The following is a 23,941-nucleotide window of genomic DNA, read 5'->3' as shown; positions in this document are numbered from 1 at the left end:
GCTGCAACAGAGGTGAGTAAATACACAAGCTATGCTATGTAAAGATATACACACGCACACACACCTGAATGTCATGGATGTCTGTATGTCACTATCGCCACATATATTTAATGTAGGTTCTCTTTGTCCAATAAAATCTGCTCCTTTTTGTGTGTTATTTCAATATCTGATTAAATATAACTCCATCTGAAACTGATGAGATCTGAAATTATGTACTATATGTATGTTCATCAGATAAAAAGTATAGGTGCATACCTGTTACAAATTTAGGTTTTTGGAAGTTCTGACATCACAACAGCTTTTTACTATTATGTCCTGGTGGTTTGAGGTGACATTAATTCTGTGGGTGATGTAGTCTGATCTGAATCTTAACGAGTCTGAAAAGCCAAAAACTTTGGAGCCGATCAGAATGTCCCTGTTTGACAGTGATATTTCAAATCCAGAGAGAGAAAAACCACATCAACCACATTAATCTTGAGATGAAAGGCAGCCGGGCTTCTAGAATGCCCCGTGAGACAGTAACCTTTGACAGTGTTATATACATGTAAAAGTTGGAAACAAGCTCCAGACATTGATCAATAAGGAGCCAGAACTTTGTTCAGGGTCAAGCTTTGAGCTTTTCGGAATACAGGCCTTGCCTTGAAGGGTTGGAGTGAAGGCTGGGGGGGGCGGGGGTGGGGGGGGGGGAGCAAGCTGTATTTCAAATGACAGCTGAGTTCAAAGTCCTGCAGATGTCTTCATTTTAAAGGGCGCAGCTTTGGAGGTCTAGAGCATGTCAGCTCGTCTGTACTCAAACTGTGAATTAGTTTACTTCAGTCAGCTCTTTTTCCCATTGAAGCGATCTTTTGTCCCCGTGCTTCCATAAACGCAAGGCGCCGTACGCCGCCCGCCGAAAGGGCTGAACAAGCAGAGAGAAACAAATATGTGTCGCCCGCTGCTCTCAGAAGATCTGGACTTAGCTCGGCTAACATGACCAGAAAGAAGCAAAACTGTGTAAAAACCAAGCTCAGGGCAAAGTAATCCACGAGAACAGAGGCGGCACATAGGGAATGCAGATCATTAAAGCACAGAAAATGCAACTCAGCAGTAAGACAGTAGTGTTCGAAGGCTTAACTAACACAGGGTACTCTTCCAATAGTGCTTGATTACGATATGAAGTAACACAGTAGCATTGTAATATGTGATTTATTAGCAGACAGTTGCTTGTTTTTTTCTGTAGCAAATTCCTGTAAGATCTTTCCACATTTGAAGCATGCATGTTTTGCTATTTAAGACTTAACTGCAACCCACTGAGCAATGGAAATACTCAGCAACAGCTATTGCGAATCAAAATATTCTCATGAGAAGATACAGTACATATTTTAAGTCATGAAGGACACTAAAGGATTGTCTTGCGATTAAATCAGGCACACGTACAGGAAGTGACCCGTGAAATCTTTCAGGGATTGTTTTACTGATTTATATGCTGCATTATCCAGAGAATTTGCAGTGACCCGAATCTAACTCACTTACATTGGATAAAGTGACTGAGAAAATAAATGGAAAATAATGACTATGCGAATATGTGTGTGCGTGTGTGTGTGTGCGCCTGTGCACATGTGGAGTGAACACAGTTAAAGTCATACACACATGCAACTCTGCCCTTGAGCCACATGAATTGGGTTGCACTAATTTCACATCTATGTTTTTTGGAGGTCCGCTAATTAATTACACTAAGTTGAGATCGAGAGAAGAAGGGGGGGGGGATATGGATTTCAGAATGGTGTGAGGACCTGAGCCTTATCCGCAGCTGCAGATTGGGGCAGCGGGTCAGCAAAGCCAGAGGTCAAAGGGCACACACGTGACCCCTGGCTCTCATCACTGGCTCCTTTCTCTGGGTTCGCTAATTTAGGGCTAGATTTGGACTTGGAAACCCTTACCTTTTGTTCTCAAACAGGCAATGCACTGGGGTGCGGTGGGACGTCGCATTGTCCAAACCTTTCTTTCTATCGGGTGAAGGTCCTGACATGGCAACACAGCCCAGATCTCTCTCTTCACTGCCAGTTTAATTCAGGACTGAATGCTGCATTTCTACTCTGCTGAGTAATTATGTTCTTGCAGAGTTAGAATAGATAAACTGTAATTAAGTCCCTCTGGGGTGTCTGGTCCTCTCTGTTTAATGTGTGGGCTTGCTGGGCCATTTGTGTGAGAGGCTTTCTGTGTGTTCTAATTGCAATCCTTGGACAGTAACAGAACTTTGGTATGAGAATTACAGCTAGTAAACATAATCTTCTTGCTCCCCTCACTCAACTGCTTAGGGCCCATTATCACAACACGGTTTTCAACACTTACAAGAATTTTAGAGCACCGTTCCCCAAATAATTATAGTCAAGACTCTAAATGTAAAAAAAAGTAATTCCCATAAATCTAGATTGTATAATAGTAGGATGCTTCCAGAATGTAAATAACTATTATAGATATAACCTCTGCTAGCAAAGACACTCCAAAAACACACCTTTTGTCAATTCCACACAGTATGGACACTGAAGATGTTTTACTGCCAATGCTTAAGGTCTCAGCAAAAACATTATTTTGCTCCTTTCTGAATTTTTCATTTCTGGACCACATCATACTTCAATATTTAAGCATTTTACAACCTTCATTTTGGGTTGTCTGCATGTTAAATGGATGGTGTCATTTCATCCTTTGATGTATCCTACCATTGGTGTTACATTTTTTGTCTTCTTCTTCAGGGAATGGAGGTTATTTCTCTACATGGGTCTCCATGGGACTGTGGAAGGTTAATCCCCCTTCCTGCTCTGAGTGAACAGTGGTGGGTGATTGGGGGGTGTTCTGATCGGGACAACAGGAGCCAATGTTTAATCTTCTGATTCACTGAGGGTGGGAGAAGTCACTCACACACACACACACACACACACACACACCACACACATTTAGTCCACTGAGAAATCATTATTGCTGCTTTTCAGATTGTGCAAATCCAGAACAAAATTCTTTCAAGAAGTTTGTTAGCCTGATTTTAAAATAATGCAAACAAAATGCAAGCGTGCTCACACATGCCCCCTGCTGCTGGCTTGGGAGAGTGAACTCTACTCGCGGTTCCCCTCTGAAACACGCGGTGCCAGACGGCTGCTGGTTTTCACACTGCAGCCACAAGCCGGGCATGTGTAGAGCAGGGGCAGAGGAGACCCAATCATACGTGTGCACAGAGAGCAAGCCACGGACACCCAGACAGCCAGCAAGTGTTGCTCAAGCAATGAACACTGCTATTCCCGACGACTGAATCCCTCCCATATATCCCTTAGGCGATGCAAAGTCAATCATGCGCCACCCCTGCAGGGCTGCTGAACACAGTCAACACCGACATGGGCCGGATTCGATCCGAGACAGCGGTGCTAACTCCATCACTGCAAGCCATGTTTTGCTAAGTGAACTACCCAGCAGCCCCAAAAAAATTTTGAACCGCCACTTTATATATAAACAATAATATCCAACGCTAAAATAAATATTCACACTTTTGATTTCATATGATCCCATGCATTGACTTATATTCATTTTTCATAACGACACAGGAGAAATGCAACAAAAAACCACAGCATTCCATCTCTGTGTTTTAAATACTGCGTCAGTATCTTGTCAGTATCTTGTTTTGCCATCTAGCACCACGGCCCTAACTTGTCTCTTGGCTTTGATGTCACCTGGGACAATGTCGTAATGCTGTGGTGTTATTGTAAACTGATAGCAGGAGCTTATGTCTGAAATTCCTCGGGGGCATCAAAAGTATTTACTTCCAAACCAAAACACCGAGCCTGAAACGTCTCGCTCGTAATGAAGATTGTTTTCCTTCAGAAAAAAAAAAATGGTGATGAGGTGATAAGAATGGAAGATAAAGCTAAGAGGTGTTAAATATGCTGTCGCGGGTAAAACGTTCACACGTCCAAGGCTTCTGATGTTAAACGATGTGTGCCTGTGCACACACGCACACGCACGTGCGCACACACACACACGGCGTGTCAATGGCTACAGGACAGCTTGCCGAGCGTAATGGCCTTGACGTAAACTCTGCGGTAGGTGTCGGGATGAGATCAGTAGGGGAGGTGAGACGGGGAGAAGCCACCCTTTTGCGGACAGCCGTCTGGGAAATGAGCAAGTGACACGCGAGGTTCTTTTACACCGCGAACACAAATGGATCAGGTCAAGTGACGGCAAACTGATCAGCAGGAGGACAGCGATGAAATGGGTTGCATATCGGGGAGGGGGGGGGGGGGCTGAGATGCATATGCGGCAATTCTCGCCCCCTGCCCCCCACACAACGTAGGTGTGATCCTCGGTGGGGGGAAGGGACCGATGGCGCACACAGGCAGACGGCTCAACTCTTCCACTCAGACAATGTGCCACTTCAGATTTCCATACTGCCGTGTGCGATTCGCTTGTCCGATGGTGAACCGCTCGCCCTTACAGATCGTTCAGAGAGTGAGATGCAGAAGAATTAGCGTGGTTTTGTAAATAATTAACACTTTAAAACCGATCAACGGGGATTTCTTTTGCTGCAACAGAAAGCTGCCAATAACAGATGAGCACAAATTGAAGTGTTACATTTCTTAGCCGATGTTAATGTTACAGGTCCAAACGCAAATTAAAATTGTTTTTTAACGCACACACTGCTGTGATATTTCCTCCCCATCTTGTCACATCTAGCCTTCTGCCTTTCTGTCATGGCAGAGGCTTGTTTACCCTGTTTCCTTAGCTACGCCCGTACATATATCTCTCAAATCAAGTGTGAGAACGGGGAAACGCCAAAGAGCTACCCTAACCGTTCTCATCTATTCTTCATGCGCACAAGAGCCAACAGTCAGGTTAATGGGCTTTGGGGATTAATGCTGGAGAAATCGGCCTGCCAATTAACATTAAAACGTGTAGCGTGCCTGGGTCACAGCTTGTTAGCAATGCAAAAAAGCAGCGCACAAGAGAAGAAGTGTGCTAGCGTACCGCTGGGCCTCCGACGTGAATAGAAGTTTCATTGTGCTGACAATGGACAAATTCCTTCTCAGGTGAACATGCTCATGCACACACATAAATCACACTCTGTAGTAATGAGCAAACAAAAAAGAAATAATGAAACAAACTATGAAGTGCTACGATAAAAACGTTCGATCAACCAACTTGATATTTCAACAAAATACAGTATAATATGTCCAACAGTCATATAAAGCAAGGATTTAACATTGCATAAGTCCAATCTTACAGAGACTCCATTATTGTTGTCCTGGTACCAACAATTTATTATTTAAACCACTTCAAAGTTCACAGAATTTCCAGTGCAATAAGATGAAAGCAAAAAAGTGGAATACTTGCTAAAATAGAATTAGAAATATTATTTGAGGAGATAAGACAAGTGTTAGGTTCCTTCTTGTACTCTTTAGATGATACCGTCTGTGATGTGCAAAACCAACAGAAATCGCCATAGCTGGTCCTATCACTGTCGTCTGTGAGGTTGGATCATATGCTGGAAACTAAAGCAACACCACAGAGTGGATTTAACCAAATCAAAACCTGGAACATTCCATTTAGCTGATTAAGTTATTTTGGCAGTACATTATTTTTGTATGTTTTAATTGATTGTGTGTGCTTTGCTTTGATCTTAAGTAATCAAAGGGTAATTATAAATCAACGCTTTATGTAAATAAAATAAATTAAAACTCATCTGTCTCATGCCATCTAGGCCTGATAATCAGACTTGCAATTGTCCACCAATTACTAATTGCAAATCTGGTACAAATTATTTATTTTTAATGAGGCAAAAAACTCACAAAATATAAACTTCCTGAATTCTCTGAATGCCTCAAATCAAAGTGCAGTTAGTGGGTTATTATTAACTGAAGAGTGGTTGAATCATGACAAATATTGTGTATTTATTGCTATATGTATTCTCTTGCTCATTTCAAAAATTGAATTGGGTCTGTGTGGTTGTGCATTCACTCTGTAACACAACTAACATGATACCGGTCCTTCTATCCATCTTATTAAATACAAAACAATAGACTGCATTTACATAAGCCCAGAAAAAATACAAGTGAACCTCAACTGCTGCAGAAGGGAAATGGTGAGAAATAGGTATGTTTTAATAGAGGAATTTCTTTCCAGTGTACCAGCAGAAAGATGCATCTTTTGTTGACTCTTCTTTTTTGCGCATGTGTTTGTGTGTGTGAGTGTTTATGTGTGTGTCTGTGTGTGTGTGTCAGAGCGTGTGTGTGTGTGTATGAGTGTGTGAGTGTGTGTGATATTCTTCTGAGAATGGAAACATTAGTCAGCTGCTGGCCAGGTCACGGAACATTAGACAGGTCACTGGCTAATCTGAGACCTGAGCAGGAGAAGCACTCCGCTATCTCTGCTTTAATTATAGTGCAGCGAGATTACCCCCCACCCCCCTGCAATCCACAGATACAGGGGCTCGAGCTGCTCCCCCCCCCCCACCTCCCTGCAATCCACAGATACAGGGGCTCCAGCTGCCCCCCTCACCCACCCAAAGGCACCCAGCTGGCTTCCTCCTGGCTTTGAAGCCTCCTTTTATTGGCTCGTCTTCAGCCCGACGGTCACGCCTTCCGTTACAAACGGAGACTGGATTCTGAGGCAGAACACTGCCGTCCTCTAAAGTTTCGCACTTTGCTCACTTTAAAAGTCAGAAGAGAGAAAAAAAAAAAAACATTTTTCATTCCTAGTTAATGACACTCGGTTATGCGCAGTTTGTTTTTATGCGCGCACGCTGTGCGTGACTGACATCAGCCCAAATTGCTACCGCAAGAGTGCTCTTCTAGAGCCGCGTCGCTAATGATAGCACAAGCAGTCTACAAAACAGCACAAGTGTGCGTCTGCTGTGCTGTATGAAACACTTACACATAAATCTGAATTTACATTTTTGCTGGAAACGTGGCCTTTGCCATTTCTCATTTTTAAACATACTCAAAAAGCCTATTTAACGCACACCGGACACGTACATATTTAAAACTTAAATTTTCCAACATATTTAACATACGTTTTCTCACGGGAATACAAGTTGAGATTGTTATAAAACAACACATTATTTTTTTTAAAAAGAGCCATTTTCATATCAAAGTGAACCTAGGTAGGAATCAAAGTAAACATTTACAGCTAGGACGCATTTCCTTCTTCTCCTACGGTGCTATACGCTTGCGCGGCAATTCGTTAGCACGTCATGATTTGCCAGCACGGTAACGGAGACGTCATACCGCACGCAAATCGAAAAAAAGGAGGACGAAATGAGACGACGTGCGCCCCATGGAAAGAAAAAAAAAAGGCTTGACAACAGGACGGAAAATGTATCATTATCTGCAACGCGTGGGAGAAGGCAGAGGAAGTCAGGTGGGTCGAGCCCACGGGGCACCCAATCAATATCGCATTTTCCGCTGGCACCTCCTATGCGGCTGTAAAGGGCTGGTGTCAGAAATAATGACAGATGGAACCGGAGACCCCGGGTGTGGGAAGGAACCCGCACCCGGCCCCTTGCGTAACTCCGTGCTAATGGTATCGCTTACACAGCGGCGTGTGCGGCTGTTCGGGAGATGTACTTACACGCTGGAGGAGCTTGCGGGTTCTCATTTTGGGGCGAGGCACTGCTGTTAGGCTTGAGAAACCCGGCCTGCTTCGGTACACGTCCAGCTGCGTAAACTGATAAATGTGTGCATGTCTGATTACGAGCACAAATGGCTGAAGAAAACCTTAAGTATATGTTTTGCATACATCAGGGGCTGCCCAACCCTGTTCCTGGAGGCCTACCGTGGAGTACGCTTTCAGTTTAACCCAGATTTGGTACGCCCGTTTTTACTAATTATCAGCTCAGCGAGATCTCTGGCTGTTGAATGAGGTGTGCTTGGTTAGGGTTGGAGCGAAAACCTACAGGACAGTAGACCTCCTGGAACGTGGCTGGGCAGCCCTGGCATACACATTTTGCTGTCCACTGGGCATACCATTATTTTTAAATTCTCCATTTGGTTAAAAATGAACCAATTCTCTGTGTTTTTTCATAGCACACAGGGCTTTGTCTGTGTTTAAGGAACTAGAGCTATACCTAAAATATTTAAGATTTGACTATTTACAGGTTGTACCCTTAAGCAAAAAAAAAAAAATTACCAGATTTGATTTGGAAAATATTCCTCTGGACAAATGGATGTCAGCTCACAATGTTGCCTTTAAGGTAATAAAGAAAACTCATGCATAAGAAACACATATTTTAACCTGACGTTGGGAGGTGCGGTGACAGTGAGAGATTTTGAGAATTGCCAGAAAACTTGGAATGAAGAAATTGATGGAAAAAGTTGACTAAGTATATTTCAATTAAGTATTAAGCAGGCCTTATCCTCAGTATGGCAAATCTTCCAGAGGAGCCTTTGTCTTACAAATTCACTCCTTAATTTTGTCCCCATCTCAGTATTTTGACTCTGTTGGGTCAGATTTACTCGGAGAGCCAATGATGAGCATAATTGAAAGGCCCTTGTGGAAGACGCATTAAGCTCTCATGTCCTGAAAATTAAATAAGCACCAGTGCCCCTGACAGGCGGTTACTGATTTTAACCGGATTCTAGAAAATGGTGGACTATGCTGGATGCTCATTCCCAACCCAATCAGCCAATGTGCCACGAGACGGGTGCTCCATTCTCAGCTCTTTATAGATAGCGGGAAACTACAAGTGGCAATTGGAAAGCTCCCTGATTTTCAGATAGTGAAAATTCTAGATTGTTCAATTAAGTTGATAGATGAGGGGCCCGGACAAAGCATATGACTGGGAAATAGGCCTGAATATACAGCAGATACCCATTTGCAGGGTCTATTTATGAAAATAAAAAGAGCTATAAATGTCAGAGATTAGAGAGTAATAGCGGAGTAAACAAAAACTCCAAAGTAAAGTGATAGTTGTGCAGGTTTTTGTGTCAAACGGGCACATTTGAGTGCAACTGAAAAAGAACCTCAAAGTTCACATCTTGCCTTAAGCAAATTTCTGTTTTATGTTGACAGTTTTTGTTAGTTTGAGAGTGTGAATACATTTTCTTTCCAGCATTGAATATTTATGTGAACGCACACAGACGCATCCATGAATGCACACACACATACAGTACACACACACACACAAAGCACATAAAGGCTCATAAAATTCAAAGCTGAGCATCTGATATCAGTTGAAAGAGGCGGGGGAAAAAAAAAAAAAAATCACCAGGAGATGCGTCTTCCTGCGTCGAAAGGGAACGCTCCATATTCTTCCTTATCCAGATCCTCCTTTGAGGCACGAAGATTACGCGGTTTAACAAACAATGTGAGGAGTATCGGAGCTGCTCATCTACGCCGCAGCCGAGGGGGATCAATATCACCGTCAGCTCTATATTTCATTTCGGTCGGGGAAAACACAGCCTATTTAATCTATTAAACGCTCAGGTGCTTTTGTCAGCGAATGCATTGCAGTAAATGAGCGGCTATGAAACCCCGTTCCTTCTGACTTCCAACGGCAGGTGTGATTGGGAATATTCGGTTTGTCTTCTTCGGTTTTTCGTTCTGTGATCAGGGAGCTGGCCGGTCATACGCTTAAGCTCAGTCTGAGCGTGAGGCGAAGGCCGAGGGGCGGGACTAAAAACCAGAAAAGAAGAAGAGAAGCACGCCATTACATTACAGGCATTTAGCAGACGCTCTTTATCCAGAGCGACTTACACAACTTTTACATAGCAGTATATACAGCCGGATATATACTGAAGCGATTCAGGTTTAGCACCTTGCTCAAGGGTACAACGGCAGTGTCCTACCCAGGAATCGAACCTATGACCTTTCGGTCACAAGCCCAGTTCCTTTAGCCACTGTGCTACACTGCCGCCTACACCGTGCAGGGGACACCGTTTCGCGCTACCGTTCCCCAGCTGAGCCGCGCAGTCATCGGGCCGGAGGACTGCCCGGTTACCGGTTAGCTGTCCTTGCGCGATGTTAATCTCCGCCGATTTTAACCCCTCCCCCCTCTGCGTGACGACTGCCAATTACGAAAGGCCCCCCAGGCCTCAGGATTTAGTCACTGACCATAGGGCGTATTACTGCGCAAGGGGCCTCGTGTTCTTGTGGGAGGCAGTGTAGCACGCTGGGTAAGGAGCTGGTCTCGTGACCTAAAGAGTCGCAGGTTGAGTACATGGGTAGGACACTGCCGTTGTGCCCTTGAGCAAGGTACTAAACCTGCACTGCTTCAGTTTAATATCCAGCTGTATAAGACGCAACTTAAATGCTATGTAAAAAGTTGTGTAAGTCGCTCTGAATAAGAGCGTCTGCTAAATGCCTGCAATGTAATGTACCAGCCCCAGAAATTAATTAAAAAATGCCAAAAATAATTAATATTCTTAAGCAAAAAAAAACAAAAAAACACACCACTACATACATTGCCTTTTTTGGAACAGATCATGTCATCTCTTGCATTCCTACAAAGCAAAATATATACTAAAAAATAAAAAATAAACATGAAATCAAATACTGCTACAAATATGCAATGTCACATATTTTACACTTAAGACCTGACTGTACGTTGACAGTCACTGCTTGTTTTCCACAGGAGCAGATCGCCTCTGTGGAACTGCTTGTGCCTTTTCCCTGCATGGACCATTTGGAGTTCTCTCTCTCTATCTGCAGGGGCAATCAGCAGGAATTAACAGAGAGTCTGGCTTATCGGGGCATTTGGCCCGGTGCCGAGGAGGAGCGAAAGGGGGGGGGAGGGGGAGGGGGAGGGGCCGCTGATAGAGGAGGGGACTGATGGAGTGTGACGGAGGGGGGAGACGGAAGACTGGAGGAGGTGGCTGACGCCGGGAGATTCCGGGCTGCAGCGGCGGCGGCGGCGGAGCACACCGCGTCAGGACGAGAGAGAGAGAGAGAGAGAGACAGAGAGAGAGAGAGAGAGAGAGAGAGAGGTAGAGAGAGAGACAGAGAGAGAGGTAGAGAGAGGTAGAGAGAGAAGTAGAGAGAGAGCGAGAGAGAGGGCGAGAGAGAGAGAGAGAGAGAGAGAGAGAGAGAGAGAGAGAGAGAGAGAGAGAGAGAGAGAGAGAGAGAGAGAGAGAGAGAGAGAGAGAGAGAGAGAGAGATAGACGCGTGCCGTCCTTCTGACGCCGACGCCGCCGCGACCGCCGAGCGCCGTGATTCGTTCTTACACGGCAAGAATAAAAACACCTGGATGGGATTCGCCTTGTCTAGAAAGGATGAGGGAGAGGGAAGAGAGCAAAAAGGAAAAGAATAAGTAAAAATACGCACCAAAAAAATTTTTAGATTGGGATGTTTCAGTTCTGTAGAAGTAAGGAAAGCAAGCTCTGGTTCTCTATCTCCACTCTGAAGACCAACTCTGGCCATTAGGTCTTGTGTGGGATCTCGATCGAGCCGCTGAAACAAAGCGAGACAATGGGATTAAGGGCACAATTATGAGACTACGCACTGTCTGTGCGTAATACACTGTCTGCATTTTATAACAGAATTACACTTTTCACCCTTTTGTTTCTGGCTATTGTCTCTTATCTATAGTTTGTTGTCCCATGACTAAGTAAAAAGCTCATATTAATGACTGACCTCCTAGACCTCCAAGTGTGAATTCTGTGGAGATGTAGGTGAATCTGTGGCCACACAGAATTTGAAAAAAGCAAAACTACACTCAAATGCTGGAAATATTGGCACCACTCACTTCCATTATTTGCCATTGGCACACCCATATCCTGCCAGGTCTCAGGGGTCACATCATATCTTACACAGTATGGAGAACGGCTCCACATAAATCTCGCTAAACAAATGGCCAGCTGTTACTGGCCAAATAACAGGGTGTGATAACACAGTTTTTCCTCCATTTCGCTGATAAAGTGAAGACATTGTGCTAACTTTCAGAACAAATTATATATATTTTTTTTACATTTGCTAAGATTTGATGTCCAAACTTGACAAAAAAATCACAGCAGTCAGTGCAAATAAATCGAGGAACACTAACATGGAGGTGACCCTGCCATACTACACGTAGGCAAAATTTGAATGAAAGACCAGGCTATATGTGGAGTTGTGCGAACTAGATCTTTGTGTTTGTCTGTGCTGGAGGGGTGGTGTTACATTGGGGGCAGTGTGAATGCATTGCACACCCCTTCATCAGGAATTCAGCATTTACAGCCCAACTACTGGTCATTGTCCTTTCGAGTACAATCCAACCAATAATGGGACGGTCAGCTTTAAGAAGCAAGTAGATACCGCGTAGCTTTGGGAAGCGAGTCACCGTTGATTGACAGAGAATGAAAATACTTTAGAATATAAAGGCCGCTAATGCGGCGATGTTGCCGAGGATTATGCTGCTGGGGCAATATGCGATTACACACTCGTTCTCAGAACTGCGTCAGGAGGCTTTCTGATCGATATGATCTAAAGACTTAAAAAACCAATAACACGAACTACGCCTGATCGTGTCGACAAATGTTCGGATTTTGAAAAAAAAAAAATAATCCTTAGATATTAATCCGTACGGGCATGTTTGCCCCCGACTGCTTCGCAAAACTCAACGCGCGCGTTCTCGCAGCCTGTACACCTGAGGGGCAACGCGACAGGAGCGCGCCCGCGTCGTCATCTCGCACGCGGGGGGGGGGGGGGGGGGACAAACTTCCCTTTTCCCTTTTCGAACGGGCCCCCCGGTATCCCCCCCCCCCCCCCCCCCCGTTGCATGCTAGGCCTGGCTCATTATCAGACGGCCACCTGAATGGGACTCCTTGTTGTAATAAGAACCCAGCCTGACAGCCCCGGCCACAGCCTCAGCCACAGCATTCCAGCACAATCAGTTCTCGCTCGGCGCGGCTCAGCAGCCCCTTATGCACCGCTGGAACTTGAACTCCGAGGGCTAATGGGCGACTTTTCCCCCGTTGTCTTTTCCAGGCTGCGGCAGAGCTATCAGCAATGCTAACTTTGGGTTTCAGGCATCGTTTGTGAGCCGAGAGGGGACACCAGGGCCAGCAGCAAATGCCATCGAAATTTTTTTTAAATAGAATGAAGAAACTCAGTACGCAGTGAGTTAGCCAAATAGCTACTTAAAACATTTTTGAGAGGAAATTGTACAGTGCTCAATAAAGCAAAAACTATCACAGCAAAAGCATGATTCGCATTTGCAGCATTAACATAACAAATGGTTTGTTACACTGACCAATTAGGGCAATATTTCAGGCCAATAAAATCTACTGTTTTCCAGTTGAGATGGTGCAAACTTACTGTTGATTCACACTGTTATTATAGTCAATTTTCAGCTAATTTTTTACAGCACTTTTCTTAATGTGTAAATGTTTTGTTACATCATTTTTTATTAGGTCTCACTCCAAGTTGCACTGCATTGATTTTATTCATAATTTTAGTAGTTTGCTTCAGTCAAAATGTATTATGCATGGCTAAATGGCAAATGTGCCATTGGAAACAAATCTATTAAGATGCATCTCTGTTAAATCAATGTTAAAACAACTTAATTATGGGCTGATTGGCACCATATGGGGTATGCCTGTGCATTGAAATGAGTCCTATATATAATCTACCTCATGTTGCCCTGTATTAACATACTACAGTAACCTACCACTGTAAACACTTACAATCAATTGAAGAATGTAGAATTACAGAAGACCTTAGTTAATATTTAATAGTAATTCCATGTGAAGTATTCACGTAAAATACAGGCATGCTGGTCATAATTGCAATTGCAGACATCGTCTGGTGATATTAATCCAATCCAAATGGCGCTGTCATGGGAATCCAGGTCAGCCACTTTGTCACTGCAGCATGCTTCCGTAAGCCACTTATTCTTGGGTGGGCAACACTTCTAATAGGACCCAGTGTGACTTTAATGGTCAGAGTTCTCATTTTGAAAAGACAACAAAAAAAAAAGCAGTCACTGGGCTTTCCTATGTGTGCTTTACTTCCTTATCTATAGTTCTGGGCCCTGTAGCCCCGAGTGGTAAAGCAGCCATTGTTATGCAGGGGTCCGTTGACAGGCACTTGATGCACCTCTAGCTGCCCTGAGCTGGATTTATTATGCCTCCCCGTGCATTCTTTAGTGCCCAAGCAGTAGGCTGGATTCACAGTGCAGGAGAAAGTCTGGCGAAATCCAACTGAGAGATACTCCTATGTAGAGCATAAATAAATTGTGTGAAGGGTGTTGCGCAAGAGAAGGTGATTTACAAACTAGATCAAAGGTTAATTGGCAGAAAGGCAAAATATTATTACATTTAAAAGTACCCCAAGCACATTTTAAAATCATTTCAATCATTTAAATATTCATTTGGAGAAGACATGTCTTTGTATAGGCCATAAGAAATAACCTCACAGGTATGCTATTTTATCTTTTAGTGCTTGGCAGTTTTATTACAATTGAAATTAAAATGAGCTATTTAGCACTCTCCACACCGACCTACAAAGTAGTATAGCATTTGTACATTGTTTTGGTGGTATGCATGGACCATTTCATAAATCAGTAGAAACATGAGGGACATTAAGCAATGCCTGCACTCCACCCATCTATATCTCAGAGCATTTTAGTGTCCCTCCCGAAGAGGCGGGTTTTCATAAAACACATTCTGGTCAGAGAGGACTAATATTCCATACTTCCCATAGGAGGTGGGGTTGTACTTTGTGATCCTCCAATGAATTCATAAAAGAAGACAGACCTGTTTGATGAATAGCCACAGCTTCAATTTCGGTAATATCATGTCACACATCTCATGGGCAGCAAAGTGATAATGTGGCTAACCAATAGGAAACCAGACTAATTCCTCACACATTGATCTGCTGTGTGTTACAAGTTTGTAGGCCTGAATTTGTATAGCAAATGTTAAAGGGCTCTCAGTTGGTCTAAAGAGCAAATCCTGGCATTTAGCTGAGGGCCTGCAAGGGGAAGCATCACCCCACTCTAGGCCTGGAATATCTGAGCACTAGTCATGCACCAATGGTGTCTATTACTGCACTGGACATAGAGATTATCCATTAGTGTTACTGCACTGGAGATAGAGATTACACATCAGCATTACTGCACTGGGCATACAGGGTGCACAATAGCATTACTGCAGTGTGCACACAGCATGTGCATTAGTATTACTGCACTGCATGTACAGATTACATATTAGTATTACTGCACAGACCATACAGATTATACTTTAGTATTACTGCACTGCATGTACAGATTATATATTAGTATTACTGCACAGATCATACAGATTATACTTTAGTATTACTGCACTGTGCATACAAATTATCCTTTGCCACCAAGGTGTGGCAATCAGTTCCTCTCCATTAAGTGGTCTAATCAACAAAAAAATAAAAAATAAACGCAGTGCTGATATCAGAATTGTCCGTGTGTGAATCGATAGCCATCCCCTGGCGCGCGACTCGGTCATAAATCACTGTTTGGTGATCTTCTCTCTGCGTCGACTCGGTGCACGGGGGGGCCCGGTCACTCCAACACAACGTTTCCTAAAAGGAAGAGGAATGAGACGCAGCAAAGCCAAGTATCGATGAATGCAGTTTGTCCCGTTTTTTTAATCATTAAGCAGTAGTGCAGAAAAATGCAAAAAAAAAAAAAAGTTTTGACAAGTGTGAAGAGGCTGACAAAAAAAAAAAATCTTGGATGACATGACATTTTACTTTCTGCGTCCTAACACTGTGGGGGCTAAGAATTTTCCACCATGTCGTAAGTAGAAAATGAATGAATGAATAAATGAATAAATAAACAAATACCGTGTGCAAAACAGAAAGCAGAATTTTTAAATAGCAACCAAAGGCTGGCATAGATCTAGAAAAACGTGCGCTGATCACCATAAGACAAAGCCGGGCAGTAACATCTTAACTCAAATTGCCCCCGTGATGACAAGAGTAACTGACTGAATGGCCTAATTATCTGTGCCCTTCTCTCCAGGCACAGCATGTCTTTTTGCAATACAAGTTTGGGCATTGTGTCGTGTGATTAGCCCAGTTCGACGCAGGTAATCCCCCACGGTTTCGGATTTAAAGTCGGGGGCCATTGTGTTCAATGGAAGACTTTGACTCATCTCACAATTACCCCTTCGTTCCTCCAGTAATTACCTTATTTCAGAAGGACGTTAAAAAAAGAAAAAAAAAAACCCTGAAGTTATTCATCCGTTTTATGGCGGTGTACCTAACACGAGGGCAGAGCAGTCTCTATCGCGGTAAAACGGAGCGATTAAGTGCCGGGCTTGGTTTGCAGCTGCCATTAACTTTTTTTTCGACGGCGAACGGGTTTCTGTCGCCGCGAACCGAATTGCATTAAACGCGCGGTGATTAGGTGGTGGAGGCCCGCACTTAAAGGATAAGTAAAGCACAGTGTCTGTATTAAGACTCTTTGTAATAGGATTATTGGTGTGCAGGTCTGAAAAACAACTCATTACAAAAGGCTTACAACACAATGATACAGTCAGCGGAATCACCTAGCGCGCTCCAACTGTATTCTTTGGTACAAGGTTTCTAATTGAGAAATATTACTAATGATTACATACAACGAAGCATTCCTGGTTAGTAAACTCCTCTTTTAATTCTCTCCCTCCGGGGAAAGCGCTTCCCTCGTTCCGGGCGGATGTGAAAACGGCTTCCCCGCGATCGTTTCTGAAATCAAACGCGTTCGCTGGAGGCCTTTCGACGCAGCTCAAACATGTTTAAATCACGCCGAGCAGATCAAGGAGGAGACCGCGGCTTCACTTGATACTCAAATTAGCGCCGACGTCTGGCTCCCGAAACATCAAGGGCCGAGACGCGGTTTGATCGCGACCTCGACCGCGTCTTGCGAGTCTCGCCCGGGAACGGCTCGCGAGCGGCGCGCCGTCGGGGCGTGTCGGCTCCCCGCGTTCGTGAGGGGCCCCCCTTCCCGGTACACCCCCAGCCGGTGATTTTTTAACCGGTTTAAAACGCGCTGCGCGAGAGCGAGCGCCTTGGCTAATTTCCTGCTTGGCCTGTACCTGCTCCAGACGTCCGACGAGCCTCGTTATTAATGAGGGGGAAGCACCAGGCGTGAACGGAATGCTAATTCGGGCAACGCTCAAAGTGACGGGGAGGAGCGTTGGTCGGTGCGGCTGAAGCGCAATACACCATGCGAGGATGGCGGTTTTTTTTTATCAGTCGAGCAATAATCAACACGGTAAAACTAAACAAAGGCCCGAGGCCCAAATTCTACAAAAGAGAAATAATAATTCCCTACCCACCAACCCAATCATTGTCAAAGCCTCCGTTTGCAATGAGGGGCACGTTATCTGTTGGAATGAGACAGTTGGAATAGCCTGGAAACATGGAGCATGTAATTTGAAGAGAAAACTTTTTTTTTTTTTAATTCTAATGTACAGTATGCAACAAATTCATTACATCATACCTCAGAGGCACCTCTGTTTCGGTTTGACTAGACTTTGGCATGAGGAATATTACTGAATGAATATGATGCCTGCAACACCTACATACTGAATGCCTGATTTAGCCATACCCCATGCGAGCGTGGCTTTCACACGAAATACAGGTGGTGTCACCACACAGCAGGTTTGTTCCATGGTGGGCTGAAACCCAGGCTGTTTTCCAGCACTCTTTAAGATCAGAAACACCCTCACAGCTAGAAGGAAGGGGAATTGGTTTGGTTTAATAATGGTGGACCTGCCTTGACCGAATGCCTGCAGATGCTATGGTACTCGAGGTCCGGTGATGACTATACCCCATCTATGCCTTTTGAAAGTGGTGCAATCTCCTGTGGTGGATATTGGCTGAAAAACAACATAAGTCTTTTTTTCGTGTTATTTTTTAATGGTAGCTTGAGGCAGCCAATGAAATCAACTCAGGAATCGTGAAACTTCTGTGAAAAGGACCGGGGCAAGATGATGGGGGATGGGGACCCCTAACTGTGAGATGAACTCCAGGAGACACTGCAAAACCAGCTTACTGCAGGTTTCAAACATGGAGAGTAACAAGGCTTAACGCAAAACAAAACCCCCCCTCCCCTTCTGAAACACCAAACGCAGTAATAGGCCCCATATGGAGTCTACTGATACATAATTTCTCCATCTTTAAGTGTCCCAACAAGGCTATCAAAAATACTAATACAACTGATCTGGCACCAATTCATGCATGCTACATTTCCAATGGCACATGGACAGTAGTACACAAAACATCAAATGTATATTTTCAAACTTTTAAAATTCATTTTAAAAAAAGAGTTACTATGCCCCCCCCCCCAGATGCTCAGTTGGTCATGGAACTTACTGAAGTGTAGGTTGGGCCTTACAGCTAGAACATTAGCCGCACCTACATCATTAACTGACAATGACAGGACCTGGCTTTGTCCTCCAGAGGTAGGTCAAGGTTTCTCAGGTAACAACAGAATTAGTTCCTCCCAACTACATGCCAAACTCTATAGGAGCTGCTAACCCTTTTCACACCTGGAGCCTTCCATGGCAATGCTCTGGAACTTCACCGTTTAGTGGTCATGTATGAATGAGAGTCAGGATTGCGAAGGTTACAACTTTGTTATATTCTTGACCTACTTCTAAAGCTCTTTTGGAGAATTCGACAGCCGTGTTTTCAGACAATTACTGGGTCCGTCATGTGTGAATGCTATCCACCCGTTAAAATGCCGGATAGTCCTTGGTTGCTTGAACTAGACAAGCCAGTAGATTGCTGGAAAAGTTCATCTGGCTGTGCTTTCTGGTCCATGTTCCAATTCCAGGTTCCATCAGTGCTAACTTTTTTGTGCTACTGGGTGGCCTGCAGTGTGAAAAACAGTCACTGGCTTGTTGGCTTGTGTGGAAAATTGAACAGGACTAGGCATTGGAAGGTCACATGTGCATTAGTCAGCTACAGTGCTACTGCACAGCAGTAACCCAAGAGACACAATCTGGTAAAAAGAAAGCATTATCAGAACACTTTCTTACAATGTTCTCAGCATTTTCACAAGCTAAATAAAGGGGTACCAGCCTTTGACAGACCTTACAGAGCTAAATTAGTGCTGTGTAATCTTGGTCGACACTGGAAAAAGTCCCCATTTGTAATGCAGACCTTGCACCACAACAACTGCGTTCAGATCAAGAGCAAGAATGTCAATTAAAAGGCAAATAAACAAGTCAAGGATTCCTTTACAAGCAGTGGCATGAGTCAGGGAAACATCCCTTTGTATGCAAAACATAACAGTTATAGAGATATTTTGAGGTTACCACATCAGGCGCATTAATGACAGCTTTCAATTTGCTCTCATTATTTGATTTGAGGCTCAGCCACAGTATTCAGGTTAGCAGAAAAAGACATTACACTGTGTCAGATCAAACTAAATTAACTCCACATCACTCAGCATTACAGTAGGGTGTACAGTTATGTGATGGCTGACAACAGAAAGAAACCATTTTAACAGCTCACTGCTCACAACTATGGAGCCAAAATGGCAGCTCTGTTTTAATTTAGCAGACTAATGCATGAATGGATAAAAACTAAGCGTAACTGTCTAATTAAACAGACACTGTGAAGATTAGTCTACTTCCCATTTAAAAAGATAACACCAGTGGACTAATATTGGACTTGTATTATTAGCGTATCACTACAGCTACATGGGTCAAACTTCTCAGTTTGGAATGCCCAATCATATATAGCTGTGCTCATGCTACAATCTCTACAGCCAATGAGACATGCACTCCTACGTGTGATGTCACCATATGCATCTTTTCACACCACTGACCACAAGCCAAGCTTGCATAGACATGAGTCTGAGGAAGGCACTACCATCAGCTTCAGCAAGCTGACCGCAGGTGCCTGATGGACCAATGGGATGCAGATCACTGCCAACCCAAAAACTCCCTAATTCCATGTGACGCTACCTCCAATTATGTGTCACTCTGAGGGGTTACTGGACACATTTGGCACTGGCAGAATTGGGATGACATCCTGTGCGGCCCATCCAGGACCTAGAGCAGTGCCTTTCAGGATGAGCCACCCAGCAGCCCAGGTACCGCCTCATTGATCAGCTGTTACAAATTCTTCGTTTACAACCTTGGTTATCTACATTTGAAATATAGTATGCAAATATGACCTTTAGTAAACGGCGGCTTTTAAAGTCCAGTCATTAAAGTGTGCTTCATAATCTCAATTGCACTGGTTAGATTGTTTCATTCAGGATAACCCAGCAATGACAACAAGAAAGCAATTTCAGGTTCACACACACACCTCCTTTCCTTGATGTTGACTCTGCACATGAAGTTTTGTACATTAATTTTTGCTTTATGTTCATACAGAAAAAATGCACAATTAAAAAAATAAAGGAGAATGTGGAATCAGCCAAAGGCTAATATATTTCCTCCAGCCCCCAGGTTATAAGCCCAGTTCTGTGATGATTATGCTACACTGCTACCCACTATTATCCATTTACAAATTCATTCTGTGTCCTTTAATTAAAACCTCCCATTTAATGGCTGCAAAGTAACTAGAGATTGAGGAAAATATTCTCAAAAGAACACAAGTCCACTGCCTTCTCATATCACACAAAGAAGGTTGCAGTGTTGGATCTCTGTTGGGCATAGTAAACGTTTGTAATAATCCTTCCTTTTGCAACTGCAGGCAAAAAATATATATGTTATTTTATTTTTTCATTAGCTCCCCTGTATGTTTGTTTTAAAATACGTGGTCACGATTGCGGGGACAAAAACAGCTCAAGGCAAGGCTAAAACTCTAGCCTTTGAAGATTCTGTCCAGCATTCTGTGCTGCAGATAGAGAAGCCTCCATTTGGTCTGTCTTCACTTTAACCAGTCTGGTCTGCACACAAGGGGGGTGAGGGTGGTGTTTTCAAAACACCTCCCTTTCAAAGGTAAAGCGATTTTTTTCTGAGACGCAACTTGCATGGAGAAGTGACTCCCCCTCAGGCAGACTTGTAAATAACACAAATAGGTGGATTTCTAACAAAACCTTGCATCAGATAATAATTCTGAAATGACGATACAAAAGGTTGGCTATCCAGCAGTCTCATCAAACCACCAAACAAACCAATATTTTGATGTGTCAGCAGTTGAAGTCGAATTCGCTTTAAGCGCAGAGAAAAGAAAATCAGCCTTTCCTCAACAGGATTGAATAACAATGGGGTCCATTTTGAAGCTCTCCTGTGTCTCGGCACATACAGTATAACATGGAAATTGAATGGGGCGTCGGCTGGCGGGGGCCTTTTTAAAAGGGGGGGGGGGGGGGGGAGCCGCATTAAAAAGACTGCATTCTGCGTTGCATTCATCATAATTAACCTCTCCAGAACCTACACTTCCTGCGCTAATTATTTACCCCAGCGAGTAGCGGATCGGCTTTCACGTCCAAGCCGGGGCCGCTGCGGCAGGGAGGGGTCACCCTCGTGGGGTAACCTGGGCAACGAAAAAATCGGAGGAGAAAGAAGGGGGCTCAGGGGGGTTGCACCGATCGCTGTACACAGACTGCCGGGGAGGAGGGGGGGGGGGGGGGGGTTCAACCATGAACTAGATGGGGAGGAGCACTCAGCAGCCAGAGGCAGGGCACAGTAGTAGATCCGAAATGAATATGAATGGAGAGTTCACTGGCTCGGCCAAATTGCATACCCCTTTGGCTACCGCTCAGAGCTGGCCGAGACAAGAAAGGAAATAAAAACTGTCCAGTTTCGCCTTCTGCAGTTGTTTTGTTATGGGAAATGCTCTATTTCTTCCGTCTGGCAGAGAGGACAGGAAAGTAAAACGCTATCAGGTGAAACTTGATTGTGCATGCTCGGCCAATCAGCGTAATTGCTACACTGTTATCTGCAGGACATGCTTTTCTTTCCTGTTTTTTTTTTTTTTTTTAGGCTAACAGCTGCCCTTCTGTCAAGCCAAAAACAAAAAAAAAAAAAAAAAAAAATGTGGGTGGGTGGGAGGGGGACAAAATGTCAATGCCCTGCCATCCGCTCCCGTATGGCGAAAAGTAACGTACACCCCCGAACGGAACGAGAAACATATAATCAAATCCATGCATCTAGGCTGAATGCCAGATAATGACTTTTCTCAGCAGATAAACATACACTGCCACAGACCGAGCTAAAGCGCTAGTATTCCACCAGCGTGGCCCGCTGGGCTCTGGGAGGACGAGCATTATCCACGGATTTTATGTATGCATTTTTGCATTTGTTTTTAGGTCAGACGCTAAAGATAAGCCAGAATAACCGATAAGACGGCCGAGAAACCAAAGACATTATCCTGCCCGTGATTCCTGTGCCAGATAAAAATAAACCCAGAATCTGATCTTTTAAACTAGATCACTGCGTGCCTTTTCACTTAGACACCGCACAAAGGGAAAAACATCCACTTATATTCAAATTTCATGATTAATATGCACATGACGGAGACCGCTGACCTACAGGACTTTTGAGAGGAGTACAAACAACGGAGATGATTGCAAACTTGTAAATTAATTTGACACATTTATTTTAAAAAAAACCTAGTGCTGTGCTTCATTCCAAAAACAAGCACACAGCAGTCAGCTTGGAGGTTTGTTGCTCTTCCCTGTTCACTAATGATGTGCTGCTAGTTGTGACTAAAAATGTTCTTCAGAAGCCAACATTTTTTTTTCATTAACAGGAATAGCAAAGCACGTAAAACAAAGTAAAGCACTACGTTCGAGTCTTTGGAATGCTACTCTCCTTGCGTGGTTACAAACGCCATGGGAAACATTTGCGAGCCTATATGGTTTTCCTATACGGCAACACATATTTAAAGGGCTAAGTGCTGCCCTACTGATTGCCTGCATTGCCATTGTTAAATGCAGTCTGTATGGGCTCTTCGGGGAACGGTGGCTTAACTGCCGCTGTAGTCCCCTGAATCACAACACAAGCGCCGGGCCATTGAGACGCTCGACAGGCACTCACTTCCTGCTCTCAAAAGGCCGCGCTCGGAGAGACGGGCGAGTCGCCCGGGCGATAAGGCCGTAAGCCGACACCTTTGCGCCGGCCCGGGGCTAGACTCCCGCCGGCACCAGCGGCGTCTCGTTGGCCTGGCACGGTGATATCTACCTGGGCCCGCGTTTACAGCGACAACGATAGCCTTGTCTGATGCGGAGGGTCGCGGAAATGGCGCGTGGAGGGAAGCGAGCCTCTTCCCCTTCCTTTTCGGCAGATGCGGAGAGATGGCCGCCGTCTCGGCAGCAGATGGGACCGTGGCCTTTGTCTCTGTCCTCCGGTCTAAAGGGCAGCGGGAAGATAGCCATCAACAGGGCTCCCTGCCCCAGGCCAGGCGTAGAGGACAGGACACACGGATCTCTCACGTGGGGTTACAGACTAGTTTTCTCCTATACAAAAAACTCCATATGCAGAAATTTATTCAATAAAACTCACTTTTATGCACAGGTTTGTATGTATGTGCATTTGATTCATCCTACAGAAATGTAGAGGCCTTTTTCTCCTGCTTTTGGGGTGGGCAATGACCAGCATACTCCATGTGTTCCTTTGCACTAAAGCAGGGATCATCAACTCTGGCCCTCGAATCCAAATCCACCCCTGGTTTTCTTTTCTTCCGGGTAATTAGTGCTACTGATTGGCCAGACTGTCTTCACACCTGACTCCCAGGCAAAGGGAGGGTAGAAAACCAGCAGTTCTCAGCCCTCGAGGACCGTGAGTTGCTGATCCCTGCTCTAATGCTAGGCTTGTGCTAGTGACAAGTCATACTCACCAGCAACTAGTGTTGGTGAAAAACGGCAATAGACTCTCAGGTACGAACCAGCAGAAGTTCATTTTTAGATACAGCTTTGTAAAACCCTGACAAGATGCCAATCACCCTGGAATGCACACTGTGTATTATTTCAGAGGTAATGAATGTTATCTGACAAATTAACGTTTTCTGAGATTACTACTTTCATGTTGGTAAATGTTCTTTTACTGGCTGATCCCCATTTGCTTTAATGACATAACTGCAT

At 44.3% G+C, this 23,941-nt stretch overlaps 1 protein-coding gene across 2 annotated transcripts in view; it reads right to left on the bottom strand.

The window, feature by feature from the left end:
- The window catches only part of rnf144ab (ring finger protein 144ab), a 154,859-nt gene that overhangs the window by 128,671 nt on the left and 2,247 nt on the right, over positions 1–23,941 (bottom strand). The gene's annotated exons all lie outside the window — the stretch shown is intronic.

The sequence above is a fragment of the Anguilla anguilla genome, chromosome 6, assembly GCF_013347855.1.
Source record: "Anguilla anguilla isolate fAngAng1 chromosome 6, fAngAng1.pri, whole genome shotgun sequence".
In the NCBI taxonomy this organism is placed as follows: domain Eukaryota; kingdom Metazoa; phylum Chordata; class Actinopteri; order Anguilliformes; family Anguillidae; genus Anguilla; species Anguilla anguilla.
The sequence above is the reverse complement of the archived record's forward strand: the minus strand, read 5'-3'. Positions and strand labels throughout refer to the sequence as shown.